At 46.5% G+C, this 27,711-nt stretch overlaps 1 protein-coding gene across 2 annotated transcripts in view; it reads right to left on the bottom strand.

The window, feature by feature from the left end:
- The window catches only part of chrm2a (cholinergic receptor, muscarinic 2a), a 103,325-nt gene that overhangs the window by 44,337 nt on the left and 31,277 nt on the right, over positions 1 to 27,711 (bottom strand). For both annotated transcript variants that reach the window (XM_053861946.1, XM_053861947.1), the window contains exon 2: positions 18,569 to 18,724. The gene's annotated coding sequence lies outside the window, so the exon portion shown is untranslated. The remainder of the gene's footprint in view (positions 1 to 18,568; positions 18,725 to 27,711) is intronic.

Below are 27,711 nucleotides of genomic sequence, written 5' to 3'. Positions count from 1 at the left end.
TCAAGACGTTATTGACACTCGTAGACTAGCAAAGTCTAGGTTCAACAGTGGACTAAAAACTAAATGCAGAACCAAATAAATGCGAGAGAGAAAGACTCATCGCTGTTATGAAGGTGAGGCAAAGATGTTAAATATTTGTCCGGCAAATCCCCAAACTAGATTCAACTCATGCAACAGAGGTTGAGATCAAGTCCAAACAGTCAATAATCTTGATATGTTTTCGTCATATTACCCGCCCCCTTCTGGTAAAATGTTTTAAAAAACACATCTGCACTCTCCTCTCCACCTCTCTTCACTGCATCTTTGAGATAAATGAAGAGCCAAGATGAAGGGCCATTATGCAGCCAAGGTTAATGTAAATTCATGAAACATTTCAGTCATGAAGCAAGCAGAACTGTGGGCCACATATATTTAGTGTAGCAGATTATGCACACCAGACAAATATCTATTTAGCTTGTAAGTCATACGAACAGCACGATTATGGCTGTGAATATATCATTTTGACTATAATATATATATACACAATTGGACTATATTATGATGACTGCATCATTCGCCTCCAACTCGTGCTGGGCTGTTGAGGCTTCATGAAACAGTGTCCTCATTTTCAGCGGTCAGTAGGTGGCGCTGTTGCTTTAAAAATGATGTGAGGTTTCCTTGAAGTGGCTGTTAAAATCCATAGATTTTTCAGCAGATGGTGACATCTAGTGGGCTTTGGAAAGTCCGCCACGAATAAATAGTGTCTTGATCACATCAGTCACCATGGAGGGAACCTTCAGAGTGTTTTCTACAATACAGTGGTGCCTCGGTTTTTGAATGTCTCGGAATTCAAACAAAAAATTTGAGATTTTTTTGCTTATGATTTCGAACGAAAATCCAGAACTGGAACGCCCCTGAAAAAAGACGGAAAAAACATAACCTGCGCGGACCGACACACTTTGTTATTGTGTATAACGCAGCCTCTGTATGCAGACGTGTCCCGTTAGCTCCATTTACTGACTGTTTCTTCTTCATACTGAGGTGTAAAACCTTTCCTGTCTCCACACTGGACCGTGGTCGAGTGTCACAGGGGAGGTGCTGGAGCGCTCACTCCAGGGTTTGATGTCCTGTTGTGGGCTGGAGCTGGGACAGGGATGAGGCCAGTCTGGGACAGAGCGTGACTTGGTTTATGACTTTGTCACAGCCAAACTGCACAGAAGCGCACATTCAGAGCTGGACACGCACCGGGCACCTCTTCCCTTCTGGAGAGACCTCACTCACTCGGCAACCCCTCCCACATGCAGCGGCCACACACATAGAGGAACAGCCACCTGCAGCAGACACTCCACATTCACTCCTACAAAAGACTGTTTTAAGGCTTGGAACGCAGTGTTGCTTTTTCCATTCATTGTAATGGGTAAAAATCCATTCAGATTTCAAACAAATCGCTTCTCGAACGGCCGTCTGGAACGGATTGTGGTCGAGAACCGAGGCACCACTATATATATATTGTTTATCACACACATAGCGCACGCTCACCAACGCAGCAGGCAAACCAACGGCAAGTGAAACTCCCTCCCTGTGAGAACTCCAGTAGCCGAGCCTCTTCATTAGCGTCTCACTCAGAGAATGGGGTGCAGAAGTGCACTCAGGCCTCCTCTGCAAGGTCGAGGGGACTGTTCTGTTCACGGCGTGTCACTATTCATGCATTCTAAAATTTGAAAAAGAAGGCAGAGCAGTGAAGGGAAACGATTTTGGGTTGATTTGTTGGAGAGTTGCTTCTTCATTTTCATCTCGACTCCCCGCTGACCTCTCATTCATTCTATTTAGAGACTTCACAGGGCTATTGATGTGCGCCACAGCAACCCTCCACCAGCTTGGACTCAGTGTCAAGCCGGGCTGTAATATTTATGACACAACAAAGATGTCGCAGCAGGAAGCCGAAGGTTGGCGAAGGCAGGAGATGAAAGTCCGACGACCCAGTCTCAGCGCTGGTTTGAGCCCGACCATCAGAGAAGGAGGTGAAAATGACAAGACCTGATCCCTGACCCTCCAGCAGGTCAGCTAAATCCTTCTTCACACCCTCTCCAAGCTTTGAGTTCCACTGCGGTGCCTTTCTTTTCTTGTGTGACCTTTACAGCAGACGCTCAAGTCCAGTGCTTTTGCTACCAACCAATCCCTTTCTTTCCACCGGGTTTATCGCCTCTAAACACCAGGCCTTTATCTACGGGGGGTGTCTGGGCCCTTAACTGCAAAACATGAAAAACTGGATGCCCAGTTTTCCTCAGCAGGACGCCCTAAATGTCCGATCATCAGTGCCGATATGACGCCCGACTCTTAGTGTCACCACACTGGTCTCCATGAAGAGTGTTTCTGCCTGGTAATGTCACCAAATATGATTGAAATTCACCGATTCTCAACCCTTTTGCAGCCGTAGCTTGGCTGCCATGTTTGTTTACCGGCGTAATCTGGCGGTTCTCCACGTCTGGTGAGTTGCTACACTCGCGGCATGGAAGCAACAATCGTTTACAGAACTAACTCATAGCTTTTCAGTTTTAGCATTTTGCTCACCATGCTCCTCCTGCTCCCCAGTGCTGTGCAGTGAACTGCTCTGTGGAGCGTAGCACACAGCGCTTGTCGAATGTGAGCAAAATAGCATTTGAATCTGGTTCTATTTATTTAATCATGCAGAAAGCACAGCTGATTCAACTGAAGCTTATCTTGCAAGTATATGAAAGAAGATGAACAAAACTGTAGACAGCTTGTACTGAGGAAAAAAAATCGTTATATATATATTTTTTTTTTTAAATTCTGGGTCAGTTGAGTAACAACTGCACAGGACTCCTCCGCATCTGTGTTTGTTGCTGCTCTGCTGTTAGATTTGACTAAGATGTTTGTTTTTATAAAAAGTTATTTTTGTAAAAATAAACTTGACACAAAGTGTTGTGAAAATTGAGAATTGAGAAACTGTACATGATGAATACAATTCTGAATTATTAAAAATGTAAATATAAAACATTCATCTAAATATCCTAAAATATTTTCTTTTCCACAAATAAACTCTAAAGACGATATGTAAAGCGTAAATGAAAGTATCGCCACATTAATTTCAATTTCGAAAACTGACTCAAAGGTGCTTTCGTCAACAGTTGGGGGCGCCATCATTTTCTTTATCATTTTTCATTACCAGATTGTTGGTAACTCGAACGACTTCGCAGCTGTCAAGTCAATTCAATGACACACTACTGCCACCATACGTGGCATGTGTGTATGTTTACAGCTTATTTTTTACAAAGCAAGTTAAGTCAGTCGGTGTCATGGCGTGTCAGGAGGGGCGGGGCTATGGGCTGGAGGCGGGGCTTTGGACGTTCTGTGTCAAAATCCTAGCTAAAGGCCTGCGACTCACTGTCGTTGTTAACCGAGTCAGTGGAAGTCACACGTCCGGACCCGCTACAGTCCAACTGCAGTGGCACGTCCGTGCTGCTGGTGCTGACCGCTGCACTACACCTTCCAACTGAACTGAGGCACCTGGTGGCCGGTCGAATCAAAGCCACATTTCCCCACCAAAAAAAGAGTTTTGAAAAACACAATAAAGCTCAGCCCTCCTCCTCTTCCGGGCCTCCATCTTGAAAAGCGGGAAGTCACCCAGAAAATAGTGTTTTCCATGTTCGCCACACGCTGACTGCCTCCGTCACGTATGCAAATTCCACCGGCAGAACAAGAGTCCATCAGAGCCGGAGGAGGAAAAGGCTCGTAATGATTTGATGATGCACTTCAGTGAGCTCAGAGCACTGATGCGGCTGTTATCAGCGCTCACTTCTAACCGCGATGGTCATGATGAACGCCCAAAAAGGCGACCTGTCACGCTCCCGCTCCCATGGCTCCGACTAACAGCCGCCGCTAGCGACTGCCCTTTCACCCCGTGCCACAACAATACACACCGATAATTCAATGGCGTCTTGTCATTACGGAACCACCAGGGTGCAGTTTGGATTGATACACTGCTAATGTCCCTCCGTGTTATCTTTTCCAGCCCAGACCCCCGTGCAATCAGATCCCAGGGTCTGGAGCGCAGCGCGGCGGATGATGGAGCACCGACCTCACGTCTGAGATTACTGCGACCTTTGTGTTGGTGGAGCCTTCAGTGGTCTTCAGCTGTTGCGCCGATGATTCCGTCTCCCACACAAACAGTCGCTTAAGATTGACTGTCGTGAATTGAATAGCTTAACCCTTGAGCCGCCCAAGTCCAGCTGCAACTATGGAGCCTGATGTAGTTACTCCTTTACACCAGCAGGTGGTTTCTATTGAATCGTTTGGAAAGATGAGGGCGGTAGAGGTTACGCAGCAGGAGCTTAGGAGGGAGCCAGGGAGCGAACCTCCGAGGGGGAACGTTCACTCTGAGAGAGAAAGCCAAACTACTTCAAGGCAGTCAGTCTGTCCACGGTTATACTTATACTAAGCACGGTAAGCTTATACCGTGTCTGGGGATGTGGTGGCGGTCCAGCCATCATCATCGTCGTCCTTTGAGACGAGGAAGAGTACCCCCAGTGGATGAGATAACTATCATCCCAATACGAACATCTGTGCACCTTGTCTCAAAATTTGTCACAGTAAATATCTGACTCACCCAATCTAAAGTGTTGCTTGATGTTTCCTTTCGCCTATTTCCTGTCATGAATCAAGGGAACGGGGAGCGAACGCCACGTGTTGAGGACGTGGAGTTGGACCCAAGTGCGAGTGGTGAAGGTTACAGTGAGGCAGGAGCGAGTAAGAAATAATATTTAATAATTAAACAAACAGAAACTCAACAGAAACCGTCACCAAACCGGGAGAAAACAGAGCAAAATCTAAATGTCCAAAGGGAGAAACCAAACTAGCAGAAGTCCACCAACATGAGTTAAAAAGTCCAAACAGAAAACGTCACTGAACCGGGAGAAAACTAACTTAAAATCACAGGGAACTAGAGGAGACGAAAACACAATGAACCAAGATAGTCAAGAAACACACCAGGACACATGAAGAGACAAAACACTAAACTCAGGCACCAGGGTTTAACACAGTCATCAAAAAATAAGCTAGCGCGCAGAACGGGAGACCAAACAAGGAGAGCCACGAGAACGAGGAAAGTAAGCTAGCGCGCAGAACGAGAGGCTGAAACAAGGAGAGCCACGAGAACGAGGAAAGTAAGCTAGTGCGCAGAACGAGAGACTGAAACAAGGAGAGCCACGAGAACGAGGAAAGTAAGCTAGCGCGCAGAACGAGAGACTGAAACAAGGAGAGCCACGAGAACGAGGAAAGTAAGCTAGCGCGCAGAACGAGAGACTGAAACAAGGAGAGCCACGAGAACGAGGAAAGTAAGCTAGCGCGCAGAACGAGAGACTGAAACAAGGAGAGCCACGAGAACGAGGAAAGTAAGCTAGCGCGCAGAACGGGAGACCAAACAAGGAGAGCCACGAGAACGAGGAGTTACCACGGGGAACAAGAGGAGTCCAAATCTCAGGAACCAGAGCAGCAATCACCGGGAACTAGAAGACTCACAGGGAAACAATGGGAGAGTCCAAGGAACTGGAAAGAAACGATCTGGCACACGCTGCTGGAGTCCAGGTGTCTTTATAATCAGGGTGATCAGAGGATGATCGGCTCCAGCCGTGTGCCAAAGAAACAGGAAGGGAGGCGGAAGAATCCAAAACATGACTCAAGGGACAGAACAGGAGCGGAGTCATGACATTTCCCCCTCTATTCATATTTTCACCCTGTGATATATATTAGATTTCACTGTTTGTCACTATATTTACACAACCACCTGACTTTTTCGACAACCAAACTTGAGTCAATTCTGTTGTAAAATGCTTTGTATTTTGTATTCCTTTTTTTAGATGAAATACATGGAAATAAAATAAAAATAAAATACATAAATAAATCCTTGTCATCTTCAGAATCCACATCTACCGGCACATGTGGTTTTCAGATGAATACTTGACACCTTGAGAGTGAGGACCTGTTGATTTGGACTGTATCTCTGTCTACAGCAACTGGACACTTAGATGTAGCAGGGTCAGAGGAAGTCTTCGCTGGGTCTGAGGAGGAGCTCACACACTTGGAAGCCAACGCAAGAGCTATGATGATCATACACTCAGTGCAGGAAGCCATCTTCTTCTCAAGACAAGGTGGGATACGAAGAGGAATTTGTTTTCAACTCTGCCCAGTGGATCGGCCACAGGCCCGTCGTAGGTGCGAGGCTGAGGCCCGTCTTTGTTGAAATCCCAGCAGAAAGAAAGGAAGTTCCAGGTTTTCAGGGCAGGAATGGGATGGGCGACATGCACAAAAAATATTATAATAAATGCCGTCATTCCGACAACAACTCTAATTCTCAGGATAAATACGACACACTACAGTCTCTCTTGAAAACTGTTTTGAGATGAAAGTTATTGGTGGAGTTTGTCTCCAACATCATTTGTTTATGTTTAAATATAATAGATAACCAAGTGGAGAGACCCTCCATCTTGCATCTTAAATAAAGCGAGATATTTCGACTGAAAATAAGGCAGGAAGAGTCAGAGTTTTTGCAGTGCAGTTCTCATACGTCCTCCACATCTAAGACACGTGTAACCGCAAAAACACTTTCACTCTTGCCCCAAAAGATTTGCTCCGATTTTGTGCGGCAGTGCAACCACTTCCCCGGCGGACGACAAGATTTCGATCCTGCGCTTAACCTTCCGCAATTTGCATGCCGACGTCTTTCACTGCCTCTTCATAGGGAGGCCAGATCTATATGACATGCATAATTCAGCGGCGGTGAATAGATTTATCATCAGGCAGTAAACGCCGGAGTGTGAATATATGCTCCGCAGCGAGGAGCCGTCATCCATCTCCGCGTCTGAATGAGCCGAAGTGGGAGGAAAAATGGTGCCCAGAATAATTGATTTTTTTTCCCATTTTTTTTCTTCTTGTGAGCCGCGCGATCACACGACGCATCAAGCAGAAATTTGGAGATGCTCCTTGAAGAATTCCCGCGAGGAGCGTCAGCGCTGGGATTGTAATCAATGGCCCGGTTCCAGTAATTACTGTTTACTTAAGCTGCGTCTTCGCAGCCTTGATGAAGCCGCGCTCCGTACGTGAGGGATATCTGGCCTTAATTGGTGGTTGCTGGGGAGCACATGTCACCTGGCTGCTGTAATGGACGCCGCCGGAGTAGAGGTCAGGATGTGAGCGGCGCCTCTGGCGGCTATTTCTGCCTCTGGACTGAAGCCACCGCGCCGTAACAGACACGACAGCGGTCCTTCACCGGGCGACCCCCAGTTCACACGTTGACATTTACACGCAAATTAAAACTCGGGGAGGGAAACGTGGCGGTGTGTTTTTCCAACGGTACAGACAGGTGGCAGGGCGCAGAAAGAGGCGCCGCACGACGGCAGACAGCGTTTAGCCACTGCACGCAGCTGTAGCCGAGAGCCGCTAATCCTCCGCAGCTGCTCAATTGATTCTCAAAAATCTTTAGATGATGAAAATATATTAGCATATGAGAAGCTCATGCTTAAGGTATTAAAGTTTGATGTAGCGCGCTGGAGCAGGCGGGATAACAGGCGCTAACAAATGAATTCAAAGTGAAAACTCCAAACGCAGCTGCATTATTGCTTCCGAACCTGCTGTTTGGGATTAGACTGACACTTCTGACCCAGGTCTGAGCTCCTCCTGCTGCAGAGTTAATTCCGTCATACGAAACCAGATGAAATATGTGCATCGACGCTCCTATTTCCCGTGACGAAGACGAGGCGATGGCAGGACGGCAACAGTGTTATAAACACTGATGAAAGCTGCGTGAATGTGCATCATAGCTGACAAAAAAAAAGTTTTGCAAGAAATAAAAAAGAAACAAAAAGTCCTCTTGCTGCCCCCTGTGGCGTCAAACAGAACTGCATGCAGGAGGATCACCGCCAACACTGGTGACAGTAGGTCTGCCAAGACATGTGGCAGCTAGGATGAGAACAACAACAACAAACATGGAGGAGAGGAATCATCCCTGAACACAATGACCAGGGTTTACACCACTCTGAATGGACTTGAAATTCTTATATAATATTTTCAAGACATGAAAAGAGCTTTAGTTTCAATAAGGTGATATCAAAATTTGAACATAGCCACCGTGGTGATTTATTGTGCTGTTGTTAACTGATGCAAAATAAACCATATTTTGTTGTTTAAATGCATGTATGGCTCCATCATTTGGTTCAGTCAGATACCAAATTCATACTCATTCAAATTGAAAAATGTGGCTTCTTATGGCAAATATTCTTCTACCATTAAAGTGCAATATTATATATATATATATATATATATATATATATATATATATATATATATATATATATATATATATATATATAATATATATATTAGAACAAAGCAGAAAGGAAGAAACAAGCGGGAAACACTGCATCAGAGGGCTGAACACGATCATGGTTCTTTTCAACATATATTTAACGGGAAAATCCGAGACAAACATCAGACATCACTAAATGACGGAAATGCATCCACAGCTACAGAACTAAAGTGAGGCATCCATGCGGACAAATGAAGAGACGGACCGGGTGAAGACGGCAGCAGATTGGAGCGAGATTTACTTCTCTCACGTAAAAACCTCTTGATACTCAACTACCAAAGCTTGGCTTTTAAGTTTACATCATTAAACGTTGTTTCTTTTTTCATTTTGCATTTTCCATATTTCACGAAAGCGTCCCCCTCCTCCACAGGCACACAAGTCACGTAACACAGGACATGCACTGGTCCAGGGACCTGTGCATTCATGCAGAGCGAGAGCATCACAACGCGGCTGAAGCATGTGAGCGTTTAACAAGAGAGCCTCACAGAAACGCAGGGAAACCAGTGTTGGGCTTGAAACAACCTCATTTTAGCAAAGTGAGATGTTGCTTGCCGTGACATCAATAATTCAGCGTCTACATCAGAAATGGAGCATAATCTTGCCGGCGCTGTGACAGCCCATCCTGCTGCCTTCCCCACGCTCCATTCATTAAAGTGTCCTTTGAGTTCACGTTGGCTGCGCGTGACACGCTGGGTTTTCTTCAGTGTTGAGTGGAAATGTAGCCAGTCAAACAATGTCTGCTCGATGACAAACATTTTCTCTATTAAAAAGAAAAAGAGTGAAGCACGAGGGGAATTCCACTCAGTCGATGAGCCGCTCTGCCCATGGATCGATACCCACATGCTGTTTTCTGAGTGCTAAACACTGGAGTTTGCACTTGACTCTTCTGCGTCATTGGTAGCACCAAAACCTCACCCTTTCCCCAGCCTCTCCCTCTAAACCTAACCATCCAAAACACATGGCTCACCTGAACCAGGACTCTGAACCAGACTGGAACCCAGTTAGGACCCAGTTATTTTAATGTTTTCATCCTCAAATTGAGGCTTAACCTCCAGGCAAATGTCCCCGCAATCTCATATGGTCCTCACAAGCGTAGTGTTTTGTCAAGAATAATAGGATAAGTAGGATACACAAACCCCCTTATAATGTCCCAGTTATTTTGATGTTTTCACCCTAAAAACGTGGACTGGCCAGAAATGTCTGCACAAAGCAAAATGTCCTCATAAGATGAGTGTCTTGTCAAACACTGGCACATGAATACATGTACACCTCCACACACAGCGTCCACTGCAGCGCAAACGCCATAGCCACAGTTTGCTTTGACTATTTTTCTTCCTTCCTCTCGAGTGAAGTACGAACATCTTGTGCAGACTAGACTCTCTACTACGGAAAATATCCATGGTTATGATGACTTACAGGATTTGTGTGTGGTGGGGACAGAAAAGTGGGGGGTCCCTGCCTAAACTGACTCAGACGGTGATTGGTTTGGCCTCACTTAGGACCAGACCCAGCACTGGATCCAGTCGATGAGCCGCTCTGCCCATGGATCGATACCCACATGCTGTTTTCTGAGTGCTAAACACTGGAGTTTGCACTTGACTCTTCTGCGTCATTGGTAGCACCAAAACCCACAGGCAACAAAAGTAAAAAGAAATGTGCCATAGAAACTGAGCTCACGTTCCCCACCCTCTTCTCTCAAGCAGTTACCATATCATGTTGTTTACTTACCTAACTATCAATCGGAGCAAATGATGAGGAGCCGAGAAGCAGCTATCGCCTGCCATCACACTTCCTTGAAGCTCATTTTGGATCCCTCCAGAACCATTCCTGCAGTGATCCAGAAACATCAGAGCACTCAGCGGATGCTCGGCGTTCACCAAACTTCAAGTGAAATAAAACAAATTGCCTCCTGTTCCTAGATGAAAAGGTCCTGCTTCACCACACAGCACCGGCTGCCAAGTTTGTCGAGGACTGACCTCAGAAACTTGGGACTTGTTGAGTGAAAAGGGGGGGAAGTGTTGAGGTTCCTCAATCTTTAGCTCCTGGTCATTCGAGAGGAACAAAGAATCACCTTAGTTTCGAGCAGGGGCGCCCAAAAACAGCAAAAATAATGGAGAAAAAAGCTCAGTTTTAAACCCCACTTCAATTCTGACAATGTCAAAGAAAGCCTATAATGCTGCAAATAAAAATGTGGCAGCGTGGTGTGCAGTTTCATTTTCAGTAATGCTGACGTTCCAGCAATAGAGGAGAGATGGAGAGCTCACTAAGAGCAGGAGAAGACACCTGTCGTGTTGTCGCAGAGTGATTTTCTCGTCAATCTTTGTTGCCATCTTCACTCGCGGAACTCACAAGCCGAAGGTGAGGTGGTAATTGCTGGGATTAGACGGCGGAGCTAAAGGGAGTGAGCAATCAGAGGCGGCTTAGGTCGGTCCGCTGGAGAGAGAGAGCTCACTAGATCAAGATGTTCAGAGGCCACCGCGCGTGACCTGAGAGCAGGCTTGAGCTGGGAGTTTGAAGCCCCGCCCCCAGCCCTTTTCCCTCCTGACTCTTTGTGGCTTTGTAACACAAGAAGCTGTTTAAACATTTACTTGTCAAACAAAACCAAAAACATCCGGGTCATATAATGGTCAACAGAGATGAACTCAGTCGACGCTAGAGTCTCCTGGACAGATGTTTTTCTCAGCTGAAGCTGATTAATAAAAAAAAAAAATACATATTTTTATCATGATTCTTTCCCTCAAGATAACTGTCTACAGTTTTGTTCATCTTCTTTCATATAGTTATACAAGATCAGCAACAGTATATATATATATACTGTTGCTATCAGTCGACAAAAAAATGAATCGAATTATTCGCATTTTTATGTCATATCTGCTAAAGGTCTCCTGATAAAGAATTTGAGTTCTAGGATATTAAAAAAATTGTAGTGCATGACTCATCAATTGAATACAGTAAGAAGAGAAGATTTGAAATCATTGGTGAACTGTGCCTTATAAATGAAATCCAAAAGTAAAGGTCAAGCACATCAGCAGACCAGTGAGGTCAGGTGCATGGTTCAAGAATGTAGAACAAATACAGCGATACAGTGAAATAGATAAAATAAAGCTGTTTTCAAAAATGTCAAACAAACAGCTACACAATGAAATAAATAAAATAAGGCTGTTTTCCAAATTGTAAAACAAATACAGCGATTCAGTTAAATAAATAAAATTCTAAAATAAAATAAGGCCGTCTCAAATAGGCACTTTAGCTCAATATAGCAATTTAAAATATGAATCATAAAAGTATAACACGCCTCTACGGGTCCTTCAATGGGCCAAAATTCAAATGCAAAAGCATTGGCTCGCCACCGTTGATGTGTTTTATATATATATATATGCAGTACTGCAGCATGGTGAGCGGACGGACGGCAGTATGGCTCAGAATACACTCTCGCGCTTCTCTATCTGTCAGTCCTGAGAGCTTTGGACACACTGTCTCACTTGGAGCGTCCAGTTGTGAGCAGACAACAGGGGGAAAATAAACCATGACCAGATATCACTGCTCCACACTGACATCCAGCTGGAGGCAGGCTGAAACTGAAGAGTGGCACGAGAGGAATCCATCCATGCAGCTCACTGAAGAACGGGTCACTTCAGTTCCCTCTGTGAACACTGGCTAAACACATCAGCTAAAGCCGTGGTAGTACATTTTCACTGGCATGTCCGTACTATACCAGTAAATATTGCCTTGCAGTCAATTGGCAATTGAGAGTGGGCAGATATTTCTGTGATGTGTTGGAAATGTTTTTTTTTTCTAAACTAAATTCACCCAAGTAGTTTAAAGCAGTGATTCTTAACCACAGGTCAGAGGCCCATGGTTGGGCCGCGAGCGCCTCCTAGAGGCCGCTAGAGGTTTCACACCTCTGCTCCGCGAGACGCTCAGCTTTAGTACACTTGCCACGTATGGTGGCAGTAGTGAGTCATTGACTTGACTCGTCAGCTGCCACTTTCTGGTAGTAACTATGGTGAAAAATTAATAAAGAAAGAGATGGCGCCCCAACAGTAAAAACTGTTCATGAACGCAAGTTGGATCAGCTTTTAAAATTAAAATGAATTAGAAATTTTTAATGCGATACTTTTATACTTTACTGATCGCCTTTAGAGTTCATTTGTGAAAAAGATTTTTTCTTTCTGTTTAGTTGGGCTTCTCCCTTCAGAGGTGGCCACAGCGGATCATCTTCCTCCATCTGTCCTCTGCTTCCTCTGCTCTCAAACCTCATGTCCTCCTTCACCACCTCCATCAATCTCCTCTGTGGCCTTCCTCTCCACCTTCTGCCTGACAGTTCCAACATCTCAACATCTTCATCTACCAATGTACTGGCTCTCTCTCTCTCTCTCCTCTGTACATGTCCAAACCATCTCCATCCAGCCTCTCTGACTTGGTCTCCTAAACACCTGAGCACATGTGCTGTCCCTCTGATCCGCAATATTTAGACATTGTTTTGATATTTATTTTGTTCAAAATTGTATTCATGAAGTACAGTTTTTTAAATTTTCTCAACAGTTTGCATGAAGAGTATTTTTTTTCTTCTTTTTTTCTTCAGCAAATTTGACAAATATGACACCTGGTTCTGCTGCTGGTTGAACCTCTCGATGACCAATATCTCTGATCGCATGGCAGTGATGTGATTTCACAAGCAGACGTGAGGCAAGAACTCTCCGGTGACCCGGAGAGAGCAAACCACCTTATTCCTTATTTATTTTATCATGACAGCACTTTAACCCAAAGCACTTTCCTAGTTGGTGGGATCCCCACTGACCACGGCCATGAAGCTGATTCGGCTTTCTGATGTTTACTCGGTAATATGCTGTAATTACACAAATGGATCATGGTAATATTTGTTTCCTCATCAAAAGTGTAACGGTCGGATGGACCACACAGGTGTTTTGTATAAAAATAAGGCGAGGACAAGGACCAATCCGACGGTGAGGCTTATTCAAATGATCCCCACAACACCACTGTCACACTCTCCTCCAGAGCCGTTTCAAAAAGTGAGAAGTCACATCACTTCCATTCCATTTTAAAACCACAATTAGGGAGAGCAGCCGCCGCAGCAGTCGCGTGAGGCAGACAGCCGAGGACGCGCTCATGGAGCCACCGGTGTTTTCACGCCAACAAGCTGCGGCGAATGAGGTCACATTGCTGTGACCTCGGGGCGTTATTACCCTGTAATCATGTGTTGCTCTGCATGGCTACATCTGTTACGTCTCGCTGACAGCCTCGTGTTAGAAGAAAGCAATTTCACCTGATGAATGATCAGAAGCGCAGCAGAGGCTATATCAGGCTAAGGCTCTTTCAAAGACGCACACGCAGCAAAACAAAAGAGAGAAAACCCCCTCTGAAGCCCAGAACGCATTTACAGATATTCCACCACTGCTTCCTCACACGGTGGGGGCCGAGCGCGCGTGAACAGAGGAACATCTTCCTCATTATTTACTGGTCCACTTAAACCTTTGTGGCTGTCATTCAGTGCCCCTTCACTCTTACACACACCTTGGTTTTTCTGTCCTTGTGAGCACCTCTGATGGCCATCACCCTTTCCCCAGCCTCTCCCTCTAAACCTAACCATCCAAAACACATGGCTCACCTGAACCAGGACTCTGAACCAGACTGGAACCCATTTAGAATGGTTAAAAAAAAAGTTATTTTGATGTTTTCATCCTCAAATTCAGGCTTAACCGCCAGGCAAACGTCCTCGCAATGTCATACGGTCCTCACAAGGATAGTGTTTTGTCAAGAATGATAGGATAAGTAGGATACACAAACCCCGTCGTAATGTCCCAGTTAATTTAGTGTTGTCACCCTAAAAACGTGGACTGGCCAAAATCCTGTCCTCATAAGATGAGTGTCTTGTCAAACATTGGTCCACACTAGAACAATAATACACACACAGCGTCCACTGCAGCGCAAACGCCATTGCCACAGTTTGCTTTGACTATTTTTCACGCGTTCAGGAGCGTCAGAATTTTCTCTACTACGGAAAATATCCACGGTTATGATGGCTTATAGGATTTGTGTGTGCTGGGGACAAAAAAGTGGGGGGTCCCAACCTAAACTGACTCAAACAGTGATCGGAGTTATTGGGCTGCTCAGACTTAGACTTTCTTTATTGTCATTGCACAAAAACATATCACCGTATTATGGCAACAAAATTTCGGTCTGAGGCCTCCGGTTTCCAAAAACAAAACTATATGTCCAAAAATAAATAAATACGAGACAAATACTAGTCTGGAAGATGTACAAATGAAGTGTCTAACGTTCAGCAGCAGGAACGAAACTGTTCCTGAATGTGTCCAGGTGAGAATCTTCAGACGGAGGGCCTCACTTAGGACCCGACCCAGCACTGGATCTAAGGTAGGGCTCAGCAACATGGCTCTGACAGGCACCAGGCAGCCCACAGGGACCAGGGGACCGGCCCTTTTGAAAAGATAATTATAATAATAATTTACACTTCCATGTAACAGCCATCTTATGTTTGGTTTTGTGGGAATAATTCTGACAACTCAGCAATGAGAGAAGTATTTGAGAGGAATATCATTTATCATCCATTATATATGGTGATTTCAGAAGTGTCTACTGACTGGTCACACAGGCCCTTGGAGAAGCTCACAGTTGCTCAAAGGTCGGTGACACCTGCTCTAAAATGTATGTAGTCTTTCTTCTGTTGTTTATATCGAAGAGCTACAGCCACGAGTCATTCACTTCACCGGAGCTCATCCGAGCACAACACACTCACCGCTACAGAAAAGCACGTGGTCAGCGATGGAACCGACACACGCTCGCACCGATGGGACGTCAGCTGGACATCACACAAGACACTGGAGTGACCACGCGGAAAGCAGCGGCCAATGACAGCATATGAGAATGGATTCATAGGTGTCCGGCCACTCATGATGAGAGCTGAGAGCAATGCTGCGAGCCGCACTTTGTCCGTTGGCGGTGTCGGGATAACGTGTCAAAGTGGGTCTCTTCAATCTTGTCACTTTAAGTGCAATCAATAGTGCTTCCCCGCCGACTGATGCCTGCGAACGCCGGCCTCTGTCTCCTTACAGCGGGTGAACATTTGGATCGATATCTCGCTGGGGGCGAAAAACATTTGCAGAAGCAAAAGCGAGAAACTGGGCAGAAATGCTTGAAGACGCTGACAATGGAGCGAAAACAAGGAGTCTGGGGAAGACGGCAGAAGAGGGAAAAATACAGATAAAAGATCGACATCTGACTCTTTGTTTGTTTCAAGCACAAATGCCAGTTTTAGGCTTTGGGACAGGCTTGCTTTAGACAGACTGCATGCTGTAGGATAATGTCAAAACAAACACTGCGAGAATAAATCCATGAGTCGGGCCCCTTCAGAGGTCAGGTCACGGACCAAGGCTCTGTTAAATCCAGAGGTGTTTCCATGATATGCTGGAGACATGATCCAGGAGGCAGCATTACAAGGGTATAAGGTAAAGCAAACAAACCCTGGCCCAGAACAACCCATCCTCCCTCCCCTGGTGTCATATACTGACGTTAGGAAAGTGGACTTCTGCGTCCTATACTGAGGAAAAAGGCAGCCTTCAGTGTAGCATGTCATGTGTTTCAATGGACTGAAATAAGAGTATAGTTCCGTAGCGTTCCAGACAGGGCGGCATGGATCGTGCGTTACAGCATCATGCGCGGGGGGGAGAGTTTCACTTCCATATAACTGCAGGCTTGGGTGAGGCTCGGGTGTCGTGTGGCGAGAGGAGCAGCACACGTGGTGGGCGGGAATGCACGGAGCATCGTGGGGAGGAGACGCTGAAAGAGACTGGATGCCAGTTGCTATTTACTGTCACCCCTTATGTGGCGCTCCTTCTCAGTGACACCACTGAAAGACACGGTGACTAAAACACATGTTTCAATCTGACGTTATTAAACGTAGAATGAATGGAGCGCCATCCCATGGCTCACCCTAACCCCAACCTACATCTTTTTTTCACTGCCAATGAGTCAATTTATGAAGCTGAAGGCTGCCCCTTTCCTCAGTATAGGATGCCAAAGGCAACTTTCCCAACGTGAATATATGACGTGGACAGTGAGTGGATTCCTGCATCTCCCTGCTAATGCTCTTTCAAGTGGAGTAGCAAAGAAAATATGACATGAGTCCTTACAACTACCTGGACAAAGGCTCAGCGATTCTACTCTGAGAGTCTTGGACGTGCGTAGCCCCGCTCCGGGTGCAGAGGGGCTGGTGGTGCAGGAAGTGGGCCTGGCCTTGGGGCCAACAACCCCAATGCTACGTGGCTTAGTTCGGAATTACTTCCGATGTGGACGCACGTCGCACGTTTTTATACATATACGGATAACATTCTACCTCTGTCAGGAGGTTGTGGTAGTAGGAGGCCAAAAACTAGAGTACATACTAGAGTGATGCCCAAACATACGAAGGTAAAAAGTGCTGCTGGACAAGACAAACCATTTTCCTGGTTGTCATGGTCACATATGAAAAAACGGGGCAGTAAATGTAAAGTGTCCAACTCACCTTTGGAGAAAACCCTTTCAATCATCGTCCATGCCATGTTGCATGAACATATTCCCGTCTGACAGGCTGACAAATATCACTGTACGGCCTCAATTTCAGCTGCAAACCTTCTCTCCTCTGCTGTGAAAGAGGCTGCTGACATAGGTCGGACATAAACAGCTCTTCCAGGATGTTCTCTGTATTGGCCCGAACACTGTACGAATGCTCGACCTCTGACCAACTGACTCCCTGGTGAGATGGCCTTGTTTCTGGGGACTGTCTGTCTCTCATGGTGAGGTTGAACCAGTCATGCTGGTTAAAACACTGGCGTTCGTGCAGCGAATGGCAAAAAAGTTCTTCTTTTTTAATTTAATTTACTTTCATTCAGGGAACAAAAGATTCCCATTAATGTGCTCCACTGTAAGCGCCATTACAAAGGGGCCAATTCATCACAGAAGACAAGGCCTCCAGCCTTCTGTTGCCTTCTGGACAGCAATTTGTAAAACAAGGCCTCTGGCAGATGCATCTTAAATCCATCTTGCGTCAGAGAGGAGAAAAATCCCAGAGAGGTGTTTGACTTGTGCTTGTCCCAGGAAACCGTTGCCTCAAGGCTTAAGACCTCAACCCCCACCGTTGCGGTCGGAGCTGAGGGGAGGCTCTCACTGCCGTGGCGCAGTTACACGATGACATTATGTTGTGCGCTTCTCCCTTCGGGTTTGCCTTTCTTGCCCTTTGTGTGGGTGGGGTACGGAGGCGAATGGGGGTGGGGAGTTGTTGCCCTTCAGGAGTGAAATCGCCATTTTCAAGACAGGCGCTTGACTTGAAACAAAACCCAGCTGACACACTGTTCCAGGCGCGGCTGAAACCCACTCACCAACAGTACACAGTCACTTAGACGCAGGGATACCGAGGCAATCTCAGTTCAAAGACTCGGAGCTCTTTTGAGAAATGAATCTGGCTGGTGATGAAGAGGCGACGGCGTTGTTGGTGGAGTGTGTGTTCGCCTGACAAGGTCCTACATCTGCCGATAATGTCTGCATACACTCAGAGAGTAAAGTGGAGTCTGCTGATACCAAGTGCCAGCACACTGCTGAACACGCTGTTCCTCCTGTCTCTGGAGATCGTCGGCCACGACGGTGTCGCTGCCCTGACATTTCTCAACATGATCCACGTCTCCCGTCACACGCCTGTCAAGTCGGCACAGAACTGTGTCACCAGAAGCACATGGTGTGAAGTAGGCACGCTGTAAGCAAAGTACTGACAACATGACCTTGTGTGAAGACATTCATGTGCCATTGGTGAGGGACTCATATTGTTCAAGTGGGGTTCGGTGCCCCCCACCTTGTCGGGGGAAAGTCAGCGACTGAGTAAGTGTTTGTGGCACCAAAGACTCGATTGTGTATCCAGCAGAGGCTGCAGGACTTTGCTGTGCAGGGCACTAAAGTGTGACATTTTCAAGTCGACGTCGATGTTTAATGCAATGAACATGCAACATGAATACATTACATCTACATATACGGCGGCTGCATTTATGATAATTAATGCTACCTGCCAGCCTTTAGCGAAGAGGTTCCCTTCAAAGGCGCGATGAATAATGCAGTGATGTCATTGGCGTGGAGGTAAATTTCAACCCGCGTTGGGCTCCAGCTCCCCGGTGAGCTGGGGGCAGAGTCTGAGTCGGTACTTACAGCGTCTGTTATGCAGTGCCAGCGGCTCTCTCACTCTTGGATGACATTTCTGAAGATCTGGAGCTCATTGTGACCACGAGGACGAGCGCTCCGGACAGAAGACAGCAGTGACTTTGACCTTCCCCAGCTTCGCAAACAACAGCCATGGCCAAAGTGCTGGAAGAGAAAGAGAGAAAAAAATTAAATGACCCCAAATAAACAACAACACCAGCCTATTCCATGTTAGACGCTGAAGTCCAGATTGGAACTGTGACACAGCAGAGAGCTCCACCTTTTTCTGACAGTAGCCACTACATTACCGTTCAAGACTGGATCCATGCAAGTAGAGATCCCCCTGCAACTGGGCGACAGTGTGCGCCGTTTGTTTTATTATTCCATTAAGTTTTATTTATTTGTGACACAATGTGTTGTAGTTTCTTGGTAACTCTCAGCTGTTTTCAGAATAAGTCACTCTTTTGACTACAAAGCTTCTCAACGCTGTCCAGCATTCAGTGACACAAGGAGCGTTTGGTTTATTCACCATTTTAACGTTTCCGCTGACCATTTGTTTTTGGAATATCTCCAACAAGCAACTGTCACTGCTGTTGTGAGTTAGAACGCTGGATGAGCGTCTGCTCCTCCGAGGTTCCGACGCTGAAAACGTTTTACAGAGAGAACGTTCCACTAAACGGCATTGAATAACAGCGCCCCCCGACGTGCTGTAAGCAATCATTTTTTCTATTTTTTTTAATTGTCCTCCAACAAAAATCGTGTATTGAGATGGAGGAAGACGATGCGCTGCGGCGACCCCCAATGGGAAACGCCAAAAGAAAATCAAGTCCCGTCACAGGAACAGCTTCTTCCCCTCAGCCGTCAGACTGTTGAATTCGTGAACAGCCTTGTTGTTATTTATTTTTGTTGTGAGTCACGACCCAAGCGCAGGTGGTGATAGGCACAGGAGGCAGGAGCGAGTTAGAAATGATTTTCATGTTTAACAAACAATAAAACCATAACTGAAAGCGTCACCGAACCGGGAGAAACAAAAGCAAACTCTGAAAGTGCAAACGGCGTAACTAAGTCCATAACATGAGTAAAAGTCCAAACAGAAAACGTCACTGAACCGGGAGAAACAAACAAACACAAATCTGGAAACAGATTGACAAAAACACAATGAGCCGAGATAGTGACTAAAGAAACCAGGAAACACGAAGAGACAAAACGCCAACTCAGGCACCAGGGTAAGTAATCAACAACAAGCTAGCTAGCACACAGAAAGAGAGACCGAACAACAGAGAGCCAATTTACCACAGGGAACAAGAGTCCAAATCACAGGAACTCGGAGAAATCACAGGGAACTAGTGGAGCCAACACAGGGAAACTAGAAGAGTCGATCACAGGAAACAAATGGAGACGATCACAGGGAGCAAAAGGAGAGTGTCGCAGAAACTAGAGGAGACGATCTGGCACACGGTGCTGGAGTCCAGGTGCTCCAATACTCTGGTAATCAGGGGTTGTTTGGCTCCAGCCGTGTGCCAAAGAAACAGGAAGAACGGAGGGAGAAAACAAAACAAGACTCACATGACAAAATAAAAGCGGAATCATGAGCATTTTTTTGTCAGCACTTTATTCCAAGGAACTTTCCTAGTTGGTGGGATCCCCACTGACCATGGCAATACATTCGATTCTGAACGTTTTTTTTTAGAATGATCAGTCCAAAAACTGTTGATGGAACAAGTCTTTCTGAGTACAACCATATTGTTTACGCACCTCCAGTCGTTGTGGGTTAAAAATACATTGGGTTTCTCTGCTAACAAACATCGTGGTGGCTCAGTTCATCAAAGAGAGGTCACGTTCAACGTTCACCCTCAACTACTCGTAATCTGATTGGCTGTCGCAACTATTGCTCAGATACAAGCTAGCCAGATTCTGATTGGATAAAAGCTCTCTCCTCAAAACAACAGGAGGAGAGGAAGGAGACAGAGAGTGTAGTAAACAAGATATGCTTTTATCACGATCTTTATTTCTAGAGATGCCCAGCCAGCAGAGAGGGTCTCGGGAGTCTGACTCGTGCCGTGGCTTGGACACGTCGGCGGTGGTCAGGTGCTAATTCAGACCTTGGCCCGGTTGAATCATCTGTTGCTCGCCCCACTGTCAATACTTCTAGGAATGTACCTCCTAGTGGGGGAGAATATGAATTGATATTTGAATCTATTCCTCATACTGGGATTCATATGAACATGTAGTCTAGTAGATAAATGCTTCTACGTGTTTCTCTCTATAAGTCACATGCTTTTTCAGAGGAAAAGGAGTGAAACCTCAGACCAATAAACTGAGTCGACCGTCTGGGTCACGCTGGTGTCCAGTCCACCTCAGTCCTCAGCGTGGCCTTTCCATGACCGTGAGGTCTTGACTCTCTGGCTGAACCTGCCACCCGGACACATGCATGTTCTCCACGTCCAGTGAAATACTCAAAGAAAAATGAAGCTAGCGGTGAGCGCCTCTCATGTAAATGAAGATGGCCGTAGTTCAAAATGCGAACGCACCCTGTGAGGAAGCCGCAGCCCCCAAGACGAGCGCTGCAGCAATTTCCCTCCCAGTGGAGTCAGGAACATCCCCCCTCATGTCTAAATGCAAATTGCTGTGAAGGCACCTCGCTGGAATCCCAACACCAGGAAATCTATTACAGTCAGCCTTGCTCACCTATGAAATGAGGCTGCGCATTAAGACATCTGCCTTAGTTTGAGTGTTGGACGCTCTACATTGATGGTGGTTTTTTAGAAAAACAAGCTCCTCAAAAACAGGTTCGGGTCTGCAAAGGTGTCCAGGGTTTAGCACAGGGGTGGGCAATTCAATATCCCAAGGGGCTCGGTTATATACTGTGACCGTGGAGAGGTGCTGTCAAACCCAAAGAAAGGAGGGTAAGTGACAAATGAAAATAAAAAAAGTGATTAGACTTAGATGTTTTTAATCTGAAACATTTCCAATTTAAATATTCACAATGTGTTTCATATATATATATATATATATATATATATATATATATATATATATATATATATACGTGTGTGTGTGTGTGTGTACAGTGGTACCTCGGTTTTCGAACGTCACGGAATTTGAACAAAACGGAGTTCGAACAAAAATCTCGAGATTTTTTGCTTCGGATTTCGAACGAAAATCCAGAACTCGAACGCCCCCGAAAAAAGCCAGAAAAACCATAACGTGCACGGACCGATCAGCTGACCCACGAGGCGCTCTGTTATTGTGTATAACGCAGCCTCTGTATGCAGACGTGTCCCGTTAGCTCCATTTACTGACTGTTGTTTCTTCATATTGAGGTGTAAAACCTTTCCTGTCTCCACACTGGACCGTGGTAGAGTGTCACAGGGGAGGTGCTGGAGCGCTCACTCCAGGGTTTGATGTCCTGTTGTGGGCTGGAGCTGGGACAGGGATGAGGCCAGTCTGGGACAGAGCGTGACTTGGTTTATGACTTGGTCACAGCCAAACTGCACAGAAGCGCACATTCAGAGCTGGACACGCACCGGGCACCTCTTCACTTCTGGAGAGACCTCACTCACTCGGCAACCCCTCCCACATGCAGCGGCCACACACATAGAGGAACAGCGCACCTGCAGCAGACACTTGACACGTAGCAGCCCGGCAACACGGACGACAGTTACGGCAGCACAGTATCCCAGCATCTCACTCTCACACAGGGATTTACCACTACAGTAGCACCTGTAACCCTTGCGTCGGCTATTTTGAATGGCATTCAATTCACGTCCGACTTATAACCGGTTGGTCGGAACCAATTCCGGTTGTAAGATGGTACTTATAATAAGACGGTTATTAGATGCAAATTTTAACGTCTCCACAGGTGGTCCCCTGGTCTCTGCGGGCACCAGGTTGGTGACCCCTGGTATAAGGTGAGGTCATCACCCCTGCTGCATGTACATCCTCCTTCTCTCAAAGATAGTCACACAACAAAGAGACTCTTTCTGTGAGCGAAGGTTTGATCAAGACAGCGGGTGGTAAGTATTTTCATTAGCACTTCCTCCTCGGGGGAAACTATAAATTGGGAGTACATACCCTAGATTGCATATTCATTGCAACAAAACTGCTGTTTTTTTTGTTTGTTTGCTCCCTTGATAATTTGCTTTTAGTGGTTCACCAACGTGCCACAATCCTTCATGTGTGGAGGGTAAAAGCCTCGGTCAAACTCAACAATAAACCCACCACTGGCACACAATATGAGGAAACCAGAAGCCACTTCATCGCCTGTGTCAGTGAGGACCCCACACACGAGGAAAGTGCTTTGCTACATTGTGCAAGAAGGAATAAAAATAAATGAATACATTTTAAAAAATGTGCAGGGTATGACAGACACATTGTACATTGACACGACTGACATCTTGGGTTTAAGGAGGAGCTTACACCTAGTGTTGCAGGAGGTGGAGAAGCTAATGCAGACAACCAAAGTGAAAGCACCAAGATGTCGCTTCCATGACTCATTGCAGAACAGAGACGACAGTGAAAGCGGAGCTGCCACGTGTGAGAGGAGGACAGCTGTCGTCTCACAGTGAAGGTCGTCTCCAGACGTCGGCAGAAGACACCGTTGTTGCTATTGCACGATGCCAAACAGACAGGAAAGCAACTCCACGATTCCGTGCTGTCGATTTGAATCCGTCGTCCGAGACGTTTCCCCCGAGGCGGGAATCTGTGCAGCAATCTCCGCCGCGCTAATATGTTGATTATGCTAATAGGACAAGCTGCGTTTTCAGCCGACATAAACACACGTCAAGGCGCTCTAATCAAGTGCGGCGAGGGCCGGAAGCACCGGCGTGCTGCTGCAGCGCGGCGAGATGAAGGAAGCGGTCGATAAGGCTGTAAAATATCTAATATGCAGCTTTGGACTTGGATTGTAATCTCCCTGGCTCGCGGGCAGTTTATTCTCCCGTGAGTAAAATCAGAAAGAATAAATGTGCCGAAGGGCTGAACACAGAGATGAGGTCTGGAGCGCCGTGATTGGCTGCAGGGTGGCACGACCTACGATAGGTTTGTGTGCGGCGGACTCGCTGCGAAATGGTCTATGAGCTTATGAAGCACCGCGTGTGCTCTCCCTGGGCTCAACCTGACCTCGGCCGCCGTCTTTATCTCCACTCCATCACCTTAATCTCCCGGGAATTACCTGGCCCCAGGGGAGAGGAGGCTTTTATTAAATAAAACTGACCTGGACAGCAGACTGTCATCACTCAGTGCCATGGAACACCACGCTGTGCAATCTTCTCCCGCACAGAGACGACGGGAAATGCTAATATGTTTTGAAAAAAGCCAGCTCAGCTTTCCGCTTGTGGAGTCGCCGCGCATGTCGTCTGTTTGGGGTTTGGACACATCGCAGTGTGTATGGTTGAACCACAGCTACACTGGTTATCTGGCTTATCTTATCATGAGAGGGGAGTCGCGGAGGAGACGTGACTCTATATGAATAAAGTCACCAAAACCTCCTATAGATTCAAAAGCCGAACCAACTAAACTGACTCATACAAGACTCCTAACCACTGGCTGTCGAAGATAAATGGTCCATCCTGAGATTTTTCAAGAGGTTGAGGCTTTTCACACTGTGAATTCTGTCTTGGTTAGCCTGAGTCTGATGTGCCCCCTGCTGAGCAAGCTGCCGCCTCTGTGCCTCAGCCAATGTCTTTTCTTTTCTCCCCAGGTGGGGGCGCTCTGCGCAAAATAGCTGGTTTGTGACCCACAATAACGCAGGTCTCAAGGAAGTTGTCATCTGCCGGACACTAAGGTCACGACCCCTGACCTATTCACCACGATGGGCTTGACCTACTCATTTCTCCATCAATTCTTAACACTACGAGTCGTGGTCACCTCAGATATGAACTGGTGACGGAGCTCAGCCACGGCTGGAACAGAAGGTGGTGTTTCACAGCCAAAACTAAAGATGGAAGAGTCTTGTCATGTTTGTTTTACAAGGAAACAGTGGAAACAAGCTGCGTAATACGGAGCGTCTTGACTGATCCACACTGCTCTCACAACACCTTGAACACAGTGAGAGAGATGACTGAGGATGGAGAAGGTTTTTATCAGTGAAGTTCAGATCCAGACGTCAGAAATGATCCATGAACCCTCTGATGATCTTCAGTCACTTGAGAGAAACCAGTGTCTTTCTCCTCATGCAGACAGCTGCGCAGCAGCAGGATCACAGCAGTGAAAACATTATTTACAGTGAATCTGTCTGTCAATAAAGTCAGGTGTTAATAAAGGTGAAAAAAAGCGAGTCCCGGCCGGCTGCGCTGTTGCGAAGTTGTCGTCTGCCCAGACTGCGATCAGACCCTTTACTGCTTTGCATATATCATGTTTGTGCTCTACACGTAGTTTCCAGCATCCAGCACAGAGTCACCTGAGGCCAGAAGTTCAGGTCCCATGGAGAGCTTTCCAGGACCCAAGCGGGATCAAGTCCGCGGCCAAAACCCGGTTCGCTTGTGTTCACTACTTTAGAGCCGAACACACTTTGTCTCCAGACAGAGTCCGCAGTCCCATTCAGGAATCAAGAGAAGAAAACGGATGAATGAATCTCAGCCTCACGACCCTTACATCGGTTTGGCAGCGATGCGATGATATTTTCAGAAGTGCAGTCCCTACACAACCTTAACCGCACTGTCACCGTCGCTGTGGAAAACACTCAGAAAGCTCCAGTAATAAAACCTCTCCATTTTTAAATGCTCTGAAGGGAACATCTGTAATGCAATTTCCTGGTACTCCGTGAGACGCGAGTGTGGGCTGCCACTCTGCTGCAGGCTCAGCTTCATGACTGGGACGTCTTTTTTCCGTCCTGAACCTGGTCATGGATCTCAGTGGACGTGAGCACCATCTCTTCATGACTTCCTCTCCGCCAGCATCCCAGCAGGGGGTGGGGTGGGGGTCTTGAGTCTGGATATAAAAGCTTCGATTATGTAACCGTCTGAAACTCGGCCAACGAATCTCTGACTTTGCATCTCATTTGGAAATATAGGCCACATGCTCTGACTGTAGGAGCAAGTGAGTCGGTCCTGGCGAAGGCTTGTCATTCATCCCACTTCTGAGAGTCATGACCAAACACCTGCCATCAGCTCCCAGCGAGCGCAGGCCACCACTGAATCTGTGTCATGACAAGCATAAACATGAATCCACATCTCGCTACACAACGTCTTTTCGGCTTAAAAGACAGACACATCGGCGCGCGGGACTAATTCTTGTAGCTGGTAGCGCTGGCGGAGTTTCGACTGATCCAAACAAAGGGAGCGATTAGTGGATCTGTTGAACCGCAGGGCAGCGGAACCTCATTATTAGGCAGGAGAGGTTCCTGAGCTATCGCTCGCTTTCCTTCCCTTCCATCCCAGACCTCACGAAACACTCGCACTCAGTCAGAGCAGCACTCATTTGAGACGGCACCAGAGGGCTGTCGACGCCCAGCGACGGGTGGGTGAAGTAGACCGGGTCGAGGAATGTTCGGAAATGAAGTGGAGTCAGAGTAACTTCTCTCACGTTTATAAAACATACTGTAGACCAGGCATGGGCGATAACTTATTGTACCCAATATACCTCCAAAAACAATCTCTGCAATGACAATTCTGCATCTCACGATAAACTGGATAAACACGCGACGCACTCGCTGCACACGTGAGCATGAGGAGATGGTGACGGCGCCGTGCTCTCCAGCTCTGCGGCGTGTGACAGTTGTGGAGAGTGTGGTGGACTGTGGTTCACCATGGTCGTTTGAAAGTGATGTTGAATCCAGGGAACCTTTGATCATGACTCTGGTCGACTCTGAGTCTCTGGATCCCTGTTTCTTTGATGAGATGGAGTGGTCCTCATAGGTTCTCTGACGCGCTCCTCTGCCTTGGTTCACATCAACACATGCAGCTCTCCTGCTGCCAAGGTGACAACACTTGGATATTGGGGGCGGCGTCCTCTTCCACGTCCCCATTAGGCTTCACTGATGGAGGACACACTCTCACAGGCAGCGCTAATGCTAGGAGCCGCCATCAGTTAGGGACCATCAACAAATTCTATAGCCTCAAAGTCTGAGTGACATCTTCAATAAGGCCATGGAAAACAAGCATTTTAGGAGAGAGAATTGTGACAAGGTTTTTCACCACACAAGACAAAGGACTGACAGTTTGGATCATGATCTGGAGAATAGAATCTGACTCCATGATCATTTCTTCACCTGATTTCTAATGTTTCTTCAGTAGCATCTAGGAACTGTGTCCAGACTGCTCCATAGTTCAAGTCAACTGTTCAGAGACATGAGATACAGCAGACAGACGGCTCCATTTAACCCCTAAATAAAGCTGGCAGAGCAGCCTGTCAGACACCAGCGGCTTCTACCAGAGACCTGAAACATTGAGTTTCTCATCTCTGCACTTGGTTCACTGTTCTATTGAAACATCAACAAATCATGATGTTGGAGACAAACTCCACTGATAAGTTTCATCATGAAACAGTTTCAAGAGAGACTGTAGTGTCCAACACATGGAAGAGAATGAACATGGATTTATCCTGATAATTCTTTTGGTCAGTATCGCCCATCCGTACTGTGGACCTTTGTTCACGAACACAAGTGACCATTAGCAAATACGTGGGGGTGGAACATGAATATATTTTGGAAGATTTGAACCATACTTTTCCCCAGCCTCTCCCTGAAACCTAACCATCCAAAACACATGGCTCACCTGAACCAGGACTCTGAACCAAACTGGAACCTAGTTAGAATCACCCGGTTACTTTGATGGCCTTCACCCTTAAAACTCTTTGTTTTGCTCTCATGGCCATCACCCTTTCCCCAGCCTCTCCCCCTTAACTTAACCATCCAAACCACATGGCTCACCTGAACTGGGACCAGACTTACGCACAATTCTAATAAACTATGTTTATTAGAATTGTGGAGGAGTCTGTATGTTCTCTGGTTTCTTCCCACAGCCAAAAGATCACTAGGTTAACTGGACACTCTAAATGTTCCCCCTGTGATGGACTGGCAACCTGTCCCAGGTGTATTCCCACCTCTCGCCCAGGGGCTGCTGGGACAGGCTCCAACACTCCCGCAACCCTGAGCACGACTAAGCAGTGGTTCAGTGATGTATGTACGTATGTAATTGTATTGGACAATAGAG

Source organism: Synchiropus splendidus, chromosome 4 (assembly GCF_027744825.2).
Source record: "Synchiropus splendidus isolate RoL2022-P1 chromosome 4, RoL_Sspl_1.0, whole genome shotgun sequence".
Classification (NCBI taxonomy): domain Eukaryota; kingdom Metazoa; phylum Chordata; class Actinopteri; order Syngnathiformes; family Callionymidae; genus Synchiropus; species Synchiropus splendidus.
This window is presented reverse-complemented; position numbering and strand designations above follow the sequence as displayed.